General features: G+C 38.8%; 2 protein-coding genes across 2 annotated transcripts in view; one reads left to right on the plus strand and one right to left on the minus strand.

Moving 5' to 3' along the window:
- The window catches only part of RASGRF1 (Ras protein specific guanine nucleotide releasing factor 1), a 306,382-nt gene extending 295,588 nt beyond the window's left edge, over positions 1 to 10,794 (minus strand). The window contains exon 1 of the mRNA XM_077940100.1: positions 10,653 to 10,794. The gene's annotated coding sequence lies outside the window, so the exon portion shown is untranslated. The remainder of the gene's footprint in view (positions 1 to 10,652) is intronic.
- The window catches only part of ANKRD34C (ankyrin repeat domain 34C), a 103,782-nt gene that overhangs the window by 58,874 nt on the left and 23,375 nt on the right, over positions 1 to 21,533 (plus strand). The gene's annotated exons all lie outside the window — the stretch shown is intronic.

Below are 21,533 nucleotides of genomic sequence, written 5' to 3' on the forward strand. Positions count from 1 at the left end.
TGTTCTATACTGCTGCCTTGATTCCTGCTGGAGCATTGGCAGTTTTATTCATTATTGCTTTTGCATCATCAGTGCAAATGTCAAGGCAGTGAAAAAGGTGAGGGACATCGTAATACTGTTATTAAAATAGTTTTGACTCTGAAGATCCCTGAAATAATCTTGGGGATTGCCTCAGATATCTATAGCCTGCACTTTGAAAAGTGCTGTGTTTAAGCAACTCTCAGGCATCACACCACTCACCTATAAATAATTAATATGCCTCTCTAACAAGGGCTTACAAAAACATAACCACACTACTAATATCACTTTGAACACAATTAATAACATGTTCTTTATATCCTCTAATAACACTCAGCCTGTGTTCAAATTTCCCCATACTGCCTCAAATTTTTTTTAATGGTTGCTTTGTTTGAATTAGAATCCAAATTATGTCCACACATTGCATTTTTTTTTTTTTATGTCTCTAAGAAATCTATTTCAGTGCCCCCTCCTCTCTCCATTTTCATTTCATTTACTGCATTTGTTGGAGAAAGTGGATCATTTGTGCTATACCATTTCTAGTATTTTAGGTTTGGCTGATTTCATCCTTGTGATGTTATTTGACATGTTTTTTGGTCTCCCATATATATATGGGAGTTAGATCTGGAGGAGGGTTTCTCAACGCTGCACTGTTGATATTTTGGACTGGATCATTGTTGATTGTGGGGGCTGCCCTGTGCACAAAGGGATGTTTAGCAGCATCCCTGGCCTCTAGACACTGGATGTCAGTAGCACATTCCTGGCTGCGAGTTTTAACTACCTAAAATGTCACCAGGCATTGCCAAATGTCTGGGAGGCAAAATCGTCCCCAGTTGGTTGAGAGCTACTGCTCTAGAAACTGCATTAGATTCTGGCTCAGCTTTCATTTTGCCAGGAACAAGTCATAGGTGGTGCTGAGTATTTCTTATGACATCGACCTAATGTCTGATTTCCCCAACTTTCATATGTTAAAATTGATCCCTGACTTCAAATGTTGTCAAACGAACCCATCAACTTAAAAGATCTCTTACAACCCTTCTAAAAGTTTTAGCACTCATTGATGATTGTAGCCTGGATCCATTACATCATTAGGGGTTGCAAAGTGGTGATTCTTTTTCTCTATTTAAATCATTTGCTTCTGTCTTAATTAGCTGTTCTACTTCTCTAAAGAATAACTTTCCCTGATCAACTACTTGATTATTTTGAAATCAGAACAAAGTAGGAGAAGTACTTGGTTATTTTTCTTCATTTACTAATTCTCAGAAAAATAAGTTTGTGCCCCATTCATTCTTCCATTATCTTTTCTTTCTACTTTGAAATAATTTCAGACTTACAGAAAAATTACAGGAATAGTTCAAAAAGCTTTTCCCTGCCGAACAATCTGAGAGTGAGTTGCTGACATGATCCCCTTTCATTCCCCCATACTTTAGTGTGTATCTGCTATTCACAAAGGACCAGAGTGTGTATCTGCTATGAACAGCCATCGCCCGACACCCTGCACTGAGTAGCCACCACTGCCACCATCCCCCTGCACCCCCAAAACACAGATGCCCTCCTCACCATGTTTAGCCTCAACTCCCATGTCAGGCTTGCTGTACTGCTTTTTCTGCTATGCATGAGTGTTTTAGCATCTATTTCACTGGACATGCATACTCCAAATAGTGGGTTTCAAAATCACTTGAAACACTCCTCTTATAGTTGTGTAACAAACTTGATATATAGTTTGTTTCAGTTTGTTTCCAGTTTAGGAAATTGGAAATTTGCTTTATTTTATATTTTTAATTACATGAAATATTTTCTTGTTTCCAAATTCAAAACTAAAACCGAGAGAAGTCTAGCTTTTAGAATTCGGAGGAATCTTGCTTCCTTCCGTGTTTCTTCCATTCTGTTTCTTCTCTCTCCCTGTAGATAAATAATTTTTATTAATTTTTGGCTTATACTTCAATTGTTTGCTCACTCAGTACACTGTTCTATGCCTTGTTTTTAAATTTTTTTAAACTTGGTGTTATAGCCTGCAGATGACTCCATAGCTGAACACAGAAGTCTTCCTCAGTCATTTTTGCTTAACAGCTTTATTGAGTCATAATTTACAATCACAAAATTTATGCATTGCAAGTGTATAATTCAATGATTTTAGTAGATGTATAGAATTATGCAATCACCACACCATCTAGTTTCAGAACATTTCCATCACTCCAGAAAGTTCCCTTGTGTCCATTTGCAGTCAATCCCCACTCCCAAACCAGCCCCAGGCAACCACTGATCTGCTTTCTGTCTCTAGACATTTGCTTTTTCTAAACATTTCAGGCAGTCATATGGTATTTTGTGTCTGGTTTCTTTCACTTACCACGTTCTTTAAGCTTCATTCATGTTGTCGCATGTATTCGTACTTCAATTTTAATTGCCTAATTGTACCCCACTGTATGACAATACCACGTTTTGTTTATCTGTTATTTGTTAACCAGTTGACGGCTATTTGGATTACTTCCAGTCCTTGATTATTACGAATAATACTGCTATCAACATCCATACATATGTCTTTTTTTTTTTTTTTTACAGTCTCGCTCTGTCACTCAGGCTGGACTACATTGGTGTGATCATGGCTTACTGTAATTTCCACTTCCTAGGCTCAAGTGATCCTCCCACCTCATCCTCCCAAGTAGCTGGGACTACAGGTGCACGCTACCATGCCTGGCCATTTTTTTTAAAGTTTTTGTAGAGATGAGGTCTCACCATGTTGCCCAGGCTCATCTCCAACTCCTGGACTCAAACAATCATCCCACCTCGGCCTCCCAAAGTGTTGAGATTACAGGCATAAGCCACTGTGCCTGACCTATATGCCTTTGTATGAACACGTACAAAATGTTGGATGGATTCTTAGAAATGGAATTTCTGGTCACCCTCATTCATTTTACCACTGCATAGAACTCTGTTGCATACTGTTTCACTTTTCCTTTAGGCTATTACAAATAGTGCTGTAATGGATAATTTATGCATATGTAATTTATTCCTTTTTCCAGTGTATCAGTTTGACAGATTCTTAGAAATGGGTTTAGTGGGTCAAATGATAATCACATATGCAGTTTAGCCAGATATTGCCAAATTCTCTCCATAGGGGTAATGTCATACATCATTCTGTATCCCCACCAGAAATCTATGGGAGTGGTTTTCCACAGTCTTGGCATCAGCATCTATCACGCAACTTTTATATTTTCATGAATAGTTAAGAAGTGTTATCTCGTGACTTTCTAATTAGAAATGCTTTCTTTTCTGATTTATACTTTATTCACTCATTCATTCATCCATCCCATACCACCAAGAGGCAGCAGCCCATAGGTTACTCTTATTGCTATTACTATTGTCATAAGTGCCAGGTTCAGTACCAGCTCTCAACAAGGCAGGACATATTCCTGCCACTTTGGAGCTTATATTTTGGTAAGGAAAGACAAATAATACATTTGCTAAGTTAGAACATGTTCATATGGTGGTAAGTACTATGATGAGAACTGAAAGAGGATAATGGGGTAGATCAGTGGATGACATCCATCCATTTATTTATTTACTGAGCCCAGGCTCTAGATAAAGGGTTAGGGTGCTCCTGGTTAAGATGTAGACAGAGTCTTTGTTAAGATGACCAGAGAAAGTGTGTGGGTTCTGATAGGTCACACAGAGCAGAAGGCACAAGCTGACACTCCTGTACTGGGTCCTGGGAACAGAGACGAGCAGATGTGGTCTCTGTTCACAGTCAGTACGGGAGAAAGACAAGAAATTAAGCTACACAGTAAGAAAAATGCCCTCATCCTACAGTGAGAGCCTAGGAGAAGGCATTCCAGAGCTTTCCTCAGGTTGTTGACGGGTCAGGGAAGAATGCACAGGGCCTGGGAAGACGAGTGAGGGTAGCTGGCAACCCCACAGGGAGAGCAGCTCAGGCTGCCCCTGGGCACAGCGCACTGACCTCTTGGTGGGACTGTGAAGTAGCAAGGGCCTCTTTGGAACAAACCTCTTCTTGTCCTCCTATTTTCCATGTTCACACAGTTCCTGGGACTTGGTGGTTTGTGATCTTAGGGACTTCACTTCTCCTCTCCATAGGTGTTTCATGGGCCCCCAAAGATGTCTACATCCTAATCCCTGAAACCTATGAAGATGTGACTTTACATGGCAAAAGGGACTTTGGAGATGTGGTTAAGGATCTTGAGATGGGGAAATTATCTTGGATTATTGGGGAATAGGGGAGGGGTTGATGTAATTCACAGCATCCTTATAAGACAGCAGCAAGAGAGTCGGAGTTAGAGATGCGGAGGTCGGAGTGAGCAGCCAGGAGTCAAAGAACGTGGGTGGCCTGTGGGCACTGGAAAAGGCCAGGAAACGGCTTCTCCCATGGGACCTCCAGAAGAATGTGGCCCTGCTGTCCTGCTGATTTTAGGCCAGTGAGGCCCATTGCTGACTATTGCTGACTTCTGACCTCTAGAACTATAAGATAATAAATCTGTGTGGTTTTAGGCCACTAAATTCGTGATGATTTGTTATAGCAGTGTATTAGTCTGTTCTTGCACTGCTATAAAGAAATACCTAAGATTGAGTATTTATAAAGAAAAGAGGCTTAATTGGCTCACAGCTCCACAGACTAAACAGGAAGCATGGCTGGGGAAGTCTCAGGAAACTTACAGTCATGGTGGAAGGCGTAGGGGAAGCAGGAATGTCTTACATGGCTGGAAAGGAGGAAGAGAAGCGGGGAGGTGCCACATACTTTTAAACAACTAAATCTCCATCATAAGACAACACTAGGGAGATGGTGCTAAGCCATTAGAAACCACCCCCGTGATCCAATCATCTCCCACTAGGCCCCACCTCCAACACTGGGGATTACAATTGAACATGAGATTTGGGTGGGGACACAGAGCCAAACCATATCAAGCAGCAATAGGAAATGAATACAACACTTTAGTTTCCTCATCCTCAAAATGGAAGTAATAACAGCTCCAATTTCGTAGGGTTTCTGTGAGGATTAAAAAGCAAATGTCTATTGAAGAGCTTAGTAGGGCACCCCGCTCCATCAAGGTGGATGCTGGTTGTTACTGCTCCTGCTCAGCCCTAACAGAGGCCCTTACTCTCATCTTGTTGCCAACTAAAGCCCCAAGGCCTTCATCTTTCCCTCATCCCCCTCCTCATCCCTTAATGGCAACATGCGGGGTTCACAAATAGCCTTCAGGTCAATCGAATCATTGAATTTTATATTTTGCTTATCGCTTGGGTAAAAATGTTCCTTTGTTGATTTAACACTCATTTCTCTGATTACTAATAGAGTTAAGCATTGAGTCATACATTTATTGTCCATTTGTGTTTCTTCTTTTGTGACTTGTCTACTTATGTCCTTTGTTTATTTTCCTACTAGAGTGTTCATCTCTTTTAAATTCAGCCATTTGTCATATAAGTTGGGAATATTTCCCCGAGTACATCATCTGTCATTTCATTTTATTTATTTATGGTGTCTTTAGTTGAAGATCTATCAATCATGTCTTTTATAGCATCAACTTTTATGTTATGCTTTAAAAGTTCTTCTTGCTAGCAAGATTACAAAAATTTTTTCTAATTTTTTGGTAACACATTTATGATTTTATTTTACAGTGTAAATTTTAAACCATCTAGCATTTGGTGTCAGAAATGAGGAATTAATTCATTCCCCAAAGTGACTTATGCATGTCGTGAATATCCATTCCATCACCAATGGTTTGTGATTACATATTCATCATGCATTGACTTTCTATATACTTGGTTTTATTATTCAGGAGTCTACTTTGCCAGTAAGTTGTTACTTCTAATTATCTATGTAGCAAATTTCTAGTACAACAAAAATACTGGACCTCTTTCTTTTACATTATCTTCTTTTTCAACGTTTTATGTACTTTTCTTAACAAAGCTTGGTGTCCATTTAGTTAAGTTTCAAAAAATTTATTTTTGAGACTTTGTAATTGTGTTAAGTTTCTAGATTAATTCTTAGAGTATTGATGTGTTCATAGATTAAGGCTTTTAATCCAAGTATACAATGTGTTCTTTTATTTATTGAAGTCTTTTTAATGCACTTCAAATAGTGATTTGTGATTTTCTCTACATACGTCTTGTTGTGGGATAGTAGAGTAATATTTGGTCTTTGTCTTTAGTTCCTGTCAGAGAGCTTCTAAAATCTTTGGAATTTCCTGAATGATAAGCGTGACAGGAGCATCTTTTGTTCTAATGAGGTGACTGTGGGTGGGCTTCCAGATACCTTTAAGTTAGGGCTGATCTCCATAAAGAACTAGACTTGATTAGAAGCTTGAAACTTTCGATGCTCCTCCCCAACCTCTGAGGAGGAGAATAAGCAACTCATCAATGGCTAATGATTTAATCAACATGCCTAAGTCATGAAACCTCCATAAAAACCTCAAAACAATATAGTTCGGACAGCTTTGGGTTGGTGAACACATCAAAGTACTGGGAGGGTGGTGGACTCAGAGAGGGCAAGGAAGCTCCTCCCCAACCCCACCCACACCTTGCCCTGTGTATCTCTTCCATTTGGCTGTTCCTGAGTCATATGCTTTATAGAGAAATGGTAAATGTAAGTTATGTGCTGTATAAGTCTGTTCTCACACTGCTAAAAAAGACATACCTGAAACTCAGTAATTTATAAAGAAAAAGAGATTTAATGGACTCACAGTTCTACATGGCTGGGGAGGCTTCACAATCATGGTGGAAGGTGAAGGAGGAGCAAAGGCACATCTTACAGGGCAGCAGGCAAGACAGCATGTGCAAGGGAACTGTTCTTTATAAAACCATCAGATCTCGTGAGACTTATTCACTATCACAAGAACAGCATGGTAAAAACCCACCCCCATGATTCAATTAGCTCTCACTGCATTCCTCCCATGATACACAGGGATTATGGAAGCTAAAATTCAACATGAAATTTGGGTGGGGACATAGCCAAACCATATCATGTGTTTTCCCAAGTTTTGTGAGACATTCTAGCAAAGTATTGAACCTGGAGTGGGAACACAGGGAGGTGGTACTCCTTGACCTTGTAGCCAAGTCAGACAGAAGTGTGGGGATTCTGGGGATCTGATAATTGTGGCTGGCATCTGAAGTGAGAACAGTCTTGTGGGACTGAGCCTTTAAACCTGTGGAGTCTGGTGCTAACTCTGGGCAGTTAGTGTCAGAATTGAACTCCATGTTAGACACCCAATTGGTACTGGAATTTGTTGCTGTCAGGAGGGGAAAAAATCCCACAAAAACCTGTCTATTCCTTATAAATGTTTTTCCTAACCATTGCTATTGTGAATAGGCTCCTTTTCTCATGCTAATTCTTACTGGTGGTGACATAGGAGTTAAGAAAAAATTAGAAAGATAGTGAGGGTATGGGAGTCCTCAGTAAGATATTCCTTTTAATGAAAAGCAGCCTCCAAATAATTTTCTTTTCTAAGAAAGAACAGCCTGCAGAATCAAGCTGCAGACATAGACAAGCAAGCTAGAAGCTTGCACAGGTGAATGCCAGCAGTTGTGCCAATAGGAAGAAACTACCTGGGAATAAGCAAGAGAGAAAATGACGGCTCCATCCTCTCTCTTCCTTGCCAACCACATGTACAGCAAGGAGCAGACAAGATGGCAGCTGACTAAGTAGAAAGTCCATTTGCATAATAAGATTGTGGGGGTGACCAGCCTTCCCCACGCATCATGTAAACATCACACCTGGTCGAATCAATCTGTGGGCTCTATGTAAATCAGACACCGCCTTCTCAAGCCTGCCTATAAAATCTGCTGCAGTCTACCCCTTTTTCCCCTTTCAGAAGTCTCTCTCTCTCTCTCTCTCATATGAGATATAGCTACTCTCCTCTCTTTTCTTTTGCCTATTAAACTTTCTGTTCCTTAACCCACTCTGTGTGTGTGTTTCTGTGTCATTTCAATAATCTTCTCAGCGCAAGATGATGAACCCCAAGTATTTGCCCTAGACAATGATGCCCCTTCAGTGGCATATGGAATAAGTACTCATTTTTGTGCATTTATTGTGTAAAATTATTGATATATCTTTTAGTTATTTTTTCATGGAGTATGTTGGGTTTTCAAGGTGGGTAATAACATTATCTGCAAATATTCATGTTATCTCTAACATTTTAATATTCATGTCTTTCCTTTTTCTTGCCGTGCTCATTCCATCTTGGTTTTCAGATCCAGATTACAGCATCTTGAAGGCAAGTAACTTTGGTGTCTTATGCATGCACTGTCATCTGTCAGGTCGTGGGGACCACTGTAGGCAATGGTTCAGAGGCAGTGGGTCTTGTATTTGGATCCCACCAGGAGGGCCACACCCAGGCTGGCCCAAAGCCACATCAGTCTCTATTACTGTTCAGTAAAGCCATAGGTGAAGCCAGGAGGCTGTTGTGTCAAATCTAAGAAACCCAAGTAAGGATGGAAACAGGAAAGTAAACAGCAAGGATGGAGACCAGGGGGCTTGTAAACAAGAAAGAATGGATGGACCAATGGGTAAACAGGTATATGTGAGGTGGGTAAGAACCTGAGAATGTGAAAGGTGAGAGTTTCTCTCTTGTATGTGTGCCTGGCCATGCCTGGCTGAGACATCATGACTACACATGGGCCATTTTTGTGCCTGCCTTGACACTACTGTAAACGAAAGAAAGTGTGAGTAAAGGACTTGGGAATTGAAGGTCAGTTATCAATTAGGCAGTGTCCAGGGAGCAAAGCAGCAGGCAATGGGGACCGGCCATCAGGTCCTCTTCATTTAGTGTTCCAAGAGCTTCTTTAATTTTAGAGGGTTTGGCGCCTCCATGCTCAACCTGGTCCTGTGAAATTCCCTCCCCTTCACTAAATATGTGAGAGAAGTTCTTGGGCCCTGGGCTCGTGCTGCAGAGATGGCTCTGCTAGTGCCCCAGTCTCAGCAGCACCCCTAGCTGAGCCTGTTCCCAGAAAAAGGGCCTCACACATCACACTGTTGTTGATCTTCTGTCAGACATGTTGCAGAGTTCCCCAAAGTGGGTTTTCTAGAAACTCTGCATAGATTTAGTTTTTCTGTTATTTCAAAATAATCTGGGATATGGCTTGTTAAAAAGTGAATTCCTGGACCCTACCCAGGATACACAGAATCAGAATATTTAGACACAGAAATGTACATTTTCAGTAAGCTATCCAGGTTATTCCTGTGGGCGTTAAGTTTGCAAATAGCTTTTTTAAGGCAGAGGTTCTCAAAGTCCCTGCATCAGCATTACCTGGGAACTTGTTAGAAATGGAAATTGTTAGGCCTCATCAACCTCCCGAATTAATAACTCTGGGTTTGAGGCCCAGCATTCTGAGTTTTGAGAAGCCTCCAGAGGATTCTGATGCACTTTCAAGTGTGAGAGCTACTGGATTAAGGCAAGGGTTCTCAACCCAGTCTTCCCATGAGAGTATCCTTAGAAAACTCCTTTTAAAAGTTGGCAATGCTCAAGAGATTCGGTTTAATTGATCCAGTGGAGCCTGGGCATTTTTTTGCATATGTGTATTTTATTTGTTTATGTACTTGTGTTATAGACCTTAGTTTTTTGAGCAGTTTTAGGTTCACTGCAAAATTAAGCAGATAGAACAGAGATATCCTATATACTCCCATCCTTTACAAGTGTACAGCCTCCCCATTATCAACACCCCCTGCCCAGAAGGTAAATTAGTTACAAATGATAAAACTGTAGTGACAAATCATTATCACCCAAGACCACAGTTTACCTTAGAGTTCACTCTTGGTGTTGTGCATTCTGTGGGTTTAGACAAATGTAGAGTGACATGCATCTGCTATTATCGTGTCATATAGAGTGGTTTTCCACCCTGAAAATCCTCTGTGCTTTGCCTAGTCATCCCTCCCTCCCCACTATTGCCTGAAAACCACTGATCTTTTTGAGCCTGAGCAATGATTTTAATGTGCAGCCAGAGATGAAAATGATGGTTTAGGACAGTGGTTCTCAGGGAATGATTTTGTAGCCCAAGGGATGCTTGGCAAAGTCTGGAGATATTTTTAGTTATCACAGTGATTGAGCAGGGAGGTGGTGGTGGCTGCTACAGGCATCTAGTGGGGAGAAGCCAGGGATGCTGCTAAACATCGTACAGAATAGCCCCCAATGGCAAAGAATTACCTACATAGAGATGTCAATAGTACCAAGGTTGAGACACCCTTGCCCAGGGGAACAGTCATACTCAAGAATCTCAGCTTCTAGACTTAGTAAAAAAAAAAAAAAAAAAGTATATCTTTGCTGTGATCCTCTTATTCTCAGAAGCAAAAGACATTACATCTAACTTAATCATCCCCACCTACATGATAGCATATACAGATATGCTTACACAAAGTAATATTTGCATTCATAAAAGGCATCCCCAATATACATGCGAACACACACACACAGATAAGTGTACATGTTGTCCACACATGCATGCATGCTGGTACTCATATTTACTAAACCACACATACATCCACAGTCACACATCCACCATAACTCACAATCATTAAAACATGCACATACACTTACACATGCACACACTGTCAATCCCATTTATTAAATGACAAGCACCCCAGAGCCACCCAAAGTTCTCCTGCCCTCTCTGGCCCCATTCTCCCTTTGTCCTACCTGAATGACTGTCTTCAGAGGCCTAGATGTTGGGCTTGACACAGTGGAGGCTCCCCATGCCAAGGTCAAGGCTGCATGTCCACGGGGTGCTGACCAACCAAGTAGGGTGCAAGGGGGCTCTACTGGGCAAGGTGCTTGGGAGCTGCATGAGAGAGCAGTGAGAAGGGACCTCAGGTCCAAGACATGCCAGGAACCTGGGAAGGATGAGGGCAGGGAGAGAAAAAGGAGCCAAACTGATGCTCAGCTCAGGGGAGGAGAGAGTGAGAAAGGGAGGACTAGGGAGAGGCTGGGGCTGTGCTGAGGCCCTCGACGGAGCACCCTGTCATCTCTTTCTGTATCTGTTGTCTTCTCAGCTGTTAAGGGTCCACTTGACACTATTTTAGACACTTCCATGCATATCTTGAAAAACTGTAGTGGAAAGAGCACTTGTTTTTGGAGACAGGTAGATTAAGTTTGAATTTTGGGTCCGCTACTTGCTGGCTGTATAATCATGTGCAAATTTCCCAAACTCTTATCCTTGGGTCTCTTATGTGAGAAGTGGGCATAGCAATACCTATTCTAAAAGATTTTGTAAAGATTAAGTGGGAGGAAATGTATAAACTGCTCATAAATTATGAGGCATGGAATATGCCCCTAACAGTACTAGATCCTTTCTCTTACCCTCTCTCCAGCTACTTTTCATGTATTCATGCATGTTTATTCCTAGAATAAAAGCTCTATTGAATTGGAAAACACTTCCAGAAACAGGATAACTGGGTCAAAGGATATGGTCACTTTGATGATCTTTCATATTTATTGTTAATTCCTTTTCAAATACTATTTCTGGATATTTTTTCCAATGGATGTCTCTCAAAACATGAAAAAAACTTTATGTGAAGACATTATTTATAATTGCAGTGTTGTTTATAAATAATTATACAATAGGAGGATAATCACTGACTTAACACTTTTAGGAATAAGGCAGCATGGAGACAAATAATTAATGGTCAAGGCACTTACGATATCACTTCTTGATAGGTTATTAATCAGCCATTGAAATAATAAGAACAAAGACTAGGGGGTAAAATCAGAAACACTATATGACCAAATTAAAAGAGAAAATTTGAAATCAATTCTCAACAATTATTACAGGGCTATAATATGCACATATTTGAATACAATTTCAGATAACACTCTAAAGTGAAGCTTGGCAAACTTTTCTGTAAAAGGGCAGAGAGTAAATATTTTAGACTTTGCACAGCAGATAGTCTCTGTTAACAACCACTCAATTCTGCTGCTGTAGGGTAACAACCACTCAATTCTGCTGCTGTAGTGTGGAAGCAACCATTGAGGGTACATGAATGAATGTGTTTTAATAAAACTTTATTTACAACAACAGGTTGCAGGATGGATTTGGCCCTTGGTCCAGTTTGCCAATCCCTACTTTAAAGTGAAAGTATTATGAATAAATGAAAATATTTTTCTTTCTAAGTTTCCTTTTATAGCCTTGCTATGTGATCATTTTTTAAAGACTTGAGAAAAAGATGGGCATGTAATATAACAATGGGCAGAAGTCCTGACTTGATGATGAACAGAAGGAATACCAGAGTTCCACGAACATTTGAAAAATTAAATATTCATCACATTTCAAATACAAAATGAAATTTTTTTTAAAACCTTAAAATGTTTAGTACTTACAGAAGTGTAGCGATATAGGCACTTTATTACAGTACCAGTTGGAAAGTAAATTAGCACCCCCGTCTCTGATTAGAAAATTGTTGATATGCCAAGACTTTTCCAATCATTCAAAGCCAACCACCCCCATTTCCTAGAACCTGTCGTTACATAATAATTGAATTACAGAAAGAATTCCGTGTTATTTATTATGGCAAAAAAATTATAAACAACATAAGTGTCCAACAAGAGAGAAATGGTTTGTGAATTATGATGAAATGATAGAATTATGATACCATATGATGGAATAATATATATCATTAAAATTACATTTTTAACAGGAATAGCCAGAAAACTTCTGAAAAAAATAAGTAACGAGGGCTGATTAATCCTACCAAATATTAAAATAAAATCTAAAGTCAGAGTAATTACATTAATGTAGAACATGTGTTTCATTGGACAGAAAAATGGAAAAGAATAGACATTTCAGCAATAAATCCCAAACCATGTGGTAATTTATTATGTCTTATAGGTAGCACTTCTCATCAGGAAGAAAGATGTATTTATTATTGAATAAATAGTGTTAGGACACCCGGGTAGCTATTTGAAAAGAAAAATGAATCCCTACCTCACACCTTCCTCCAAATTAATTCCATATCAAAGATTTAAATGAAAAAATAAAGCTATAACTTACTTCAAAAAATAGTTAAAAAATAAGCTCAGAGATCAGAAAGCCTTTTAAAGTACGATATAGAAGTCATAAACAATATGATTATAGGATAATATGCATTTTTAAGTTTTTCAATCTTACTACATCAGATAGAAAATTATCAAATATGTGATTGCACATCCTCCCCACAAGGAGGGTGTGGGAAAACATCATGCTATATATTGCCAAATCGAAATTTGCAATATCTAACTAAATAAAAATTCACATATCCTTGGACTCAACAAAAATTCACTTTTAAATACTTATTTTAGAAATGTAGTTACACATTTAAATGAAATATATACAAGGTCATTGTATATTTCAATACTGCTTTTAATAGCAAAAAATTGCCAACAAAACTTAAAAAATCTATCAACAGAGGCCTTGTTAAAATATTGCATATATTATACAATGCAAAACTAAAAATTATACAACTGTCTAGATGCCAATGCTTTATCCTTATTGATACAGAAATACTGCAAAATATTTGATTAAGTGAAAAAAGCATGGTGGAAAATTGTGTGCATATTATGCTAAAAATTTTATGGGGGAGAAAAATAGAATGTATACCTATAAAAGGTGTAGACTGTTTCAGGAAGGATATATGAGAAACTTAGAGAATGCATCTGGGGAGGAGAAATAGGTGGTTGGATAGGGAAAGCGAAATAAACTCAATTTTCATTATATGCCCTTTTGTACTTTTTGAATTTATAAGAAAAGCATTACCTGTTTAAAAGTTAGAGTTTTCAAATAATACTTAATGACATGCAAAAATATTTTTCTCAACTATATTTCCTATGTCTCTGCTTGGATAGCTAAGAGGCATCTAAAACTTAACCTGTCTAAAACTAAACTCCAGATACTTCCCCAAGAATCTGTTCCATCTTCCATTTTTCTCATATCAGTTAATGGCAACTCCATTCTTGTAGCTGCTCAGGCCAAAACACTTGGAGTTATCCTTAACTTCTGTCTTTCACCCATTGCATCCAACTCTGGCCACGCTGGCTTTCTTGTTATTCCTGGGAAATGCCAAGCACATTCTGGTCTTATTGCTTTGTACTGCCTGTGCTGTCCTGCCAAGAAGGCCCTTCCCCTAATCTGCACGCTTCTCTCTCTTCTTGTCCAAGTCTCTGTCGATATTTCACCTTGCTGAGAACTAACCAGCCCTCTCCCCAGTGCTTCTGACCCATTTTCACTTTACGTAAAAAAATTACAGGGTATTCATTACCTTTTAGCATAATATCTAATTTCCTTCCTTTTATATTTTCTGTCTCTTCTCACTTGACTAAGCTTCATGAGGACACTGATTTTTTTTGTCTTTTTTTTTTCCATTGTTGTTTCCCCAGTGAGAGTGTCTGGCACATAATAAGTCCACAATAAACATTTTCTAAGTGAATTAAGGAATGAATAAATGAAGGAATATGAAGTTTATAGACTACAACATAAAATAGCATCTACAGTATTAGTTTTGTAAAAAATGCACATAAAATATTTGTGGATTGTTTTTCTAAAACATATTACATTATGAGCACTTGGTAATATTTTTTCCTTCCCTCACCCATGAAAGAATATTCTGTCATTAATTGCATGGCCGCTTCTCCTACAATTTCTAGGGCAAGGAATAGATCCCCAAGTTCAGACTCTTCCAAGCAGAATTGAGAAAACAGATAGAAAGAAAAGATGAGTTGCAAGGAGTGAAAGAAGTTAACATAATTTAATATTGGGAATGAGAACAGAGTCTCTTAGAGGAAGAAGAGAAGCATGAAAAAGGGAAAGAAGGGGGGGAAAGAGTGAAACACCCAGATGGTAGGATTTAGGATGATTTTTGTTGGTAGGTAAGAGTAAAGGGTTATGAGCACTTTGGGGAAGCTGCAGGGAATGGGAGGTGGCAAGAGAATGAGAACAGGCCAAAAAACTCTATAAGTGTTTCTATAGATTATAAATTGCATTTCCTTGGATTTTCTTTGAGGATCTCCAGTGAAGAGCTCAATTGCTTTTGATCACTTTTGGAGAGAGATTTTTTTTTTTTTTCCTAAACTGTTCCAGAACTGGACCACAGGGATTCCTGGCTTTTTAGGGGAGAAATAAATATATAGCAATATTTAAAATGATTTGTTCAGAGCAGTGGTTTTATGTAATATTTTAATTTTCTTCTTTTTTTTTCTATACTTTTCCTATTTTTTTCCATTACGAATGTATTACTTTTAAAATAAAGAAGAACATGCTTTAACAGTTTTCATTCCCTTTAGTTCTTTAAAGAGCCTCTGCACAGCAGTCGGTAGGTGCCTGACTCATCCATGCGCAGCCAGCTGGGCCAGGAAAGCAAGGTTGCAGTCACAGCCAGCTCATGACGTCGCAAGGCTCCTTTCCCTTTCACCTCCACTCTCACTCAGGCTGGCTCTGTTCTGTGCCTGCTTCAACTACCCAGTGCTCTCAGCAGCTGGCTACCTTGGGTAGGGTCTCTCACCCTAGCTCTAGCCCTTTGGACCTGAAACAGCAGCTGGATCTACCCCCACCCCCAATGGGGTTTGGTTAATAACTGTACCCATCTGATTCATGCACATGAAATCTTTGTTTTGCTTTTAATTTTAAATTTTATAAAATTTCATCATGATATCTCAGCTGAGGCTACTCTTCCAGGCCTCAGAAGAGGTATCTCTGGGCTGTCACCTCAGGTGACCGAACTCTGTGTTTACTCAGGACTGGGAGGGTTCTTGGGAAGTGGTGCTTTTTGGTGCTAAAACTGTGAAAGTGCCCAGCAAATCAGGGTGAGTTGATCACTGCTGCTGAACCAGGAGTTTTAGTCAACTGCTGAGTTCAGCTGCAAGGAGGACACTCTCCTCCCTCTGTTGCAAGTGTGCTCTTTCCACAACAGGTGAAAGACATGCCCATTTCTTTCCTGGATCATGGCAGAAATCATCCTAAAGTGCAGGAACTGTCTTCCACAGCTCTTGCTCTAAAGGAAGTGACAAGAATGCAGGGCAGGGACAAGGGTCCTTGCAGTCCAGTGGTACTGCTGACCCCATCCTGCCCATGCCGCCAGCAGAGACGCATGGCCCAAAGGAAGCATCCTGGAGGGGCTTCAGAGGGGCCTCTGTTCAGACACTGCCCCTGGTATAAGCTCACACAGCACTCCCGCTAACAAGGGCTGCATCTACACAAACAGGGCCATTCTGTGCTCCCAGTTATTGGAAATTTGCATATCCTGAACCTCCTTTGGGAGAAGAGAGGGTTTTTAGACAAGATTATTTTAAAAACACAAGGCTCTCACAGGACCCAAAAGCACAAGCTCACAGCTTCTAACTAGGTTAGCTAAACAAGGACGTTCCTTGGAGGGAACTGCGAGCATGGACTCTATTTTAGGCATTTTGGAGAAGCACTGGTGATGATGACTTATACTGGATAGAGTGGCTATTTAGGGACATTTATTTTTGCTGAAATATTTGCTGACTATTTTTATAAAGAAATTTAATTCTGAAAAGACAAAAGCAATTTCTGTAGGAGCCTTTAGCAGAGGGTGGGAAGAAGAGGGCAGTCATAATATTGTTGCGTTTATGTTGCAATGGCACCTTCAATACAGTCTCTTTAGAGTGAAGAGATAAAGAGCCCAAGCAGAGATGGCAGCACAAATTTGACATAAAGAGAATATTGTCAGCTCTCTGCCTCTGCTGGTTTCCCATAGCTTTCATTTTCCCAACTGGACGGGATGATGGTAAAGAAGTTTCAAGGGGGTCATGCCCCATTCTGTTTGGGAGGAAAAGAGGCTTTCGGGAGCTGTAATGCATTCAGATCTTGCAATCTGGTTTTCAGGCAGCTTGCCCAAGATGGTTTCCAGCCACCCAGACCATTGTCCCTGTGCCACCTCCGGGTGTGGACACTTTCATCCTGCTCCTCTGGAAAAGTCGGCCTCAGCAGCTTCCAGTGTTATGGAGGAAATGTGGTACAGCCAAGATCTTTATTCCAGTCGACACATGAAAGTCATCTAGGGATCTTTTAACAACCATCCATGCTTGGGCTCTACCCCATCCAATTAAACAATTTCCGAGGGTGGGGCCCAGGTATGGAGATTTAAAAAGATATCCTAGGTAATTCTAATGGACAACCTGTATCAGAATCACTGCTTTGATATTCAGAGCCCTTCAAACTTTAATGTGCATATGAATCATGTGGAGATTATGTTATCCTGATTCCACAGGTCTGGGGTAGGACATAAGATTTTATGTTTCTGACAAGCTCACACTTTGAGTAGCAAAATGTAGAGTAGAGCATACTGACTAGTTGCTGGGAACCTGAGGGATCCTTTCATTGTCAATAACTGTAACTGTAGTCTTAGGTAAGCCTATGGCTCCAGTTGCTGCATCTATGCAAAATATAAATTGGGGCTGGGTGCAGTGACCCACACCTATAATCCTAGCATTTTGCGAGGCTGAGGCAGGAAAGTTGCTTGAGGCTGGGAATTCTAGACCAGCCTGAGCAACAAAGTGATCCCTATCTCTAAAAAAGAAAAAAAAAAAAAAGGCCAAGTGTGGTGGGGTGCATGTGCAGTCCCAGCTACCCAGGAGGCTGAAGTGGGAGGATTGCGTGAGCCTGGGAAGTCGAGGCTGTAGTGAGATGTGATTGCACCACTGCACTCCAGTTTGTGCAACAGAGTGAGACCCTGTCTCATAAATAAATAAATAAATAAATAAATAAATAAATTGGACCCAGTCATGACTAATGGCCCTTCAAGCCTGACCTTTCTAAGATTTGGGAGATTTTGGACAGCTGTGTGTTAGACCTGGCTTGTAACAGCTTGTGAGAACTGATTGTTAAGTTTCCTAGAATTTTGCCTGCTTGTTGTAAAACACAACCATTATTTACAGTTGATGCAAACTTACAACTAAATAAATTTTATTAAAAACACAATAATAAATACTCAAAATTCACTCCTTCCACATTATTGAATACATTTTATGATTGTATATGTTCTTGAGGATCTTTAGGTGTGTTTTGTTCTTATGGTGGAAATACTATATAATGGTCTGCAATTCTTTCCAACTCTGCATTTACTAATATTCCATTGGTAGCTTGAAGTCATCTATGATAGACGAATCTACACTAGGGAATCAGCCTATCCTTAAGAAAGTAAGCAATGGAGAAAAATGTTAATAATGCAGATTAAGTTTAAAATTAATGCTAAAGCTGAAGCAGGATTTAGTTAATGAGTATAATTTGTATGAGAGTGAGAAATAGTTTAACACCAGGTCACATGTCTACTGTGATGACAGTAGATTTACTAGCAAAAGAGTTAGTGGATTGGGATGCAACTCCAGCTGTCAAATCACAGTTGAATTGCTTCATAGGTTGACCAGGGATACAAGAGTTTGTCAACATCAGTGAAACCATTCCGTGACAATCAATTGATTATAGAGAATTTACAAAAAAGACCATTGTATATTTTCTTATTATTTATAAATAATGAACTATTTATACATTCTTTATATTAGTAAAGTTTAAACTTAAATTTGTGTGTCTCTATATATAGACATTCATATATAGACACACATACACATATGTATATACACATTCACATCCATTTTTCCCACCAGAGAACCAGTTGCATTTACCAGCATACCATTAGATGTGAACATTCCAGTTTTCTAAAGTATCTTTTCAAGTTGCTTCCCAGGTGACAATAGCTTTGAACAGATAATTCAAGATACATTTTCAGAGGCAAAAATCCCTGCACATGATAGTCTGTTCCCAAATCCACACTGTGGTAACTAGGGTTGATGCCAGAGCCTTTGCTTTTAGCCGGGTGATAGGTGACAGCACCAGGCTCCAGAGACTTAGGGGCCCAAATATAAAATTCCTTTCTAGAGGAAACTGCTACTGAGTCTGGGAATGAGAAACATTGCCCAATCATTCGTAGGCAGGAAGACAGAGTTGATTTTAAATACCCTTCTGGAAAGAAATTCTACATATCTTCCCTTCCCATGTTCTTGAAAATGGGCTGAACATCAGGCCTGAAGGTCTCTGAGGTCATATCCTTCATCTCTCATCTAAGCCGTGGCATCTGCAGCATTTGCACATCCATTCAATACACTCTCACTGAGTATCTTCATAGTGCCAAGGCTTTGGGGAGTTCTATTTGTAATGAGTAAATTGCTCACAAGTAGCTGATTAGGGAGATGCACAGATTAAAAGGAATTTCAGGTTCTGGCCACTCTGACCTGTTCTGTCTAAACCTAAAAAAAAACCATAATTTCCTTGTTGGCAAATTCTTACTCTCTGCTCACAATATTTATTATTGTTTGACATACACATCTATGAGTACTATCTTAAATCAGTGTCATCACTTTACACAGGCTGGTGCCCAAGGTATTGAGTGGTTTCAGGAAGGTCTCACTGCTTAGAAAGCCATGTCCCATGATGCTACTCATGTTGGTTGCTTCAAAATGTAATGTTCATTGGATGACTTACTGCCATTACTGGCTGAGTGAACCAGCATAGGTAATCCAATCAATCTTGCTAAATGTTTCCACCTTATAACATAGACTGAAAGATAAAAGGAGGCTAGGAGTTATTGTCAGAAAATATTTCTTGTACTCCTGGGGACCTCATCCAAATAAATAGACCAAGTAGGCTTCATGGGGAGAGAGTAATCTATGAATTGACTCAGATTATTGAGCTCAGAAGACTTACTGTGAAGTGTTTGTAGATTGAGCCTTGGAGACTTATGGTCAGGGAGACATTGGCTTTTCTGTGGAAGTCTACAGTCTGTAGTTACCAATCACCTTGAGAAAGACTGAGGTTTTATGCCAGCCTGGAGCTGATAATTCTTTAAAATGATGTAAGATTTTTCACTGGAAATATAGACCTCAAATTGATCCTCAGCAATAAGAAGATTACTGAACAGTATCATGATGGTTAGAAAGGAAAACACTATTAGATCAAAACTGTAATCTTTTATTTTAGGATACTGACAGATGGTGTGTGTTATCAGATTTTTACTCCTGATATGACTCTTATATCTGTTTCAAGAACATCTGGCTTCAAGCATAAACTTATTACATCACATATGAATCTTGAAGAACACCCTTAAAGGATCATGAACATCACCGGTAAATTCTAGGGGTGTCTTCCAGTCCAAGATGGCAATGTTAGAATATCTACGTAACCAATTTTCTCAGTAATGTCAGAAAGGAGGATAGATTTGGACTACCATATCCTTTATTTAATGTAATTTCTGAAGTGCTAAGCAATACTATTAGATAAGAAATGAAGTATGAAAATATACTCATTGTAAAGACAGGAAAAATAATTATTTGCATATTACAAGATTGTATACCTAGAAAACAAAGGGGGTCAATTGAAACATTTAGGGAACCCAGTAAATTGGCAAATTACAAAATGAGCATATAAAAATCAATAACTGTCTTACGTTTCAATTGTATTAAGTTAGAAAATAGAATAGAAGAAAAACCATTTACATTTGGGAGAAAATTTAAAATATCATAGCAGAATCCGTTTAGCAAGAAATATAAAGTTCTAATATGAAAAAAGATAACGTTATTAAGCAAGATGGCTTTATTAAGGGTGAACTGATATTTCATCAAATAAAACATTCAACATAATCCCAGTAAAATCCAAATGTTGTCTTTTTATAACTTTACTTGATGATTCTAAAGTTAATCTGGAAGAGTAAATCTGTGATAAAATTCAGATTGTTTGGAGAGGGAGTTTAAGGAAAAAGTCTCCCACTACATATGAAGTGTATCATAAACTTATACTAATCAGAATGAGGTAACACAAATAGAAGGAAAAATAGATCAATGGAATAGGAAGGAATGTTCACAAATAAATTTCAGTTTTTCTGGCAATTTAGTGTGTGATAAGGGTAACATTCAAAAACAGTAGGAAAATATTTTCCTAAAAAATTATATTGGGAAAAAATTGTATTGGGGAAATTACTTGTCTGTTGGAACACAACTGATTTCAGTGTATATCTAGTTAATTTCACAGAATAAATACCAGATGGAGCAAAATTCTATCTGCAAAATGTGAAATTATAAGACAGTCAAAAGAAGGTTGGAATTTTCTCATAATCTTTAGGTTAAAAAATTCCTAAAACTTATTTATGGCAAAAGACAAGATAATAAACCTAAAATACAAATAAAAACTGGGAAAATATTTTAAATATGTATGACAGATTAAGAATAAAATGTGAAATATGGAGAAAGCTTTAAAAGTTAATAAGAGAAATAAAAATAGGAAAGGATATGGACAACCAATCCACATATATACACACACACACAATACAAACAACCTGTAAATAGACACAGATTTCATCAATATATTCATTTTTGAAGAAATGAAAATAAAAATAAGACCTTTTTTCCCCCTTATCAGATTGTTAGGGATTAAAAAGCTTGATAATGTCCAGAATTGCTGATGGTATATAAATATGTTTAGTACCATCTTTTGTTGGTGGAGTATAAATTTTTATAAACATTCAGGAGGATGGGGTACAAATATTT

The sequence above is a fragment of the Macaca mulatta genome, chromosome 7, assembly GCF_049350105.2.
Source record: "Macaca mulatta isolate MMU2019108-1 chromosome 7, T2T-MMU8v2.0, whole genome shotgun sequence".
Lineage (NCBI taxonomy): Eukaryota > Metazoa > Chordata > Mammalia > Primates > Cercopithecidae > Macaca > Macaca mulatta.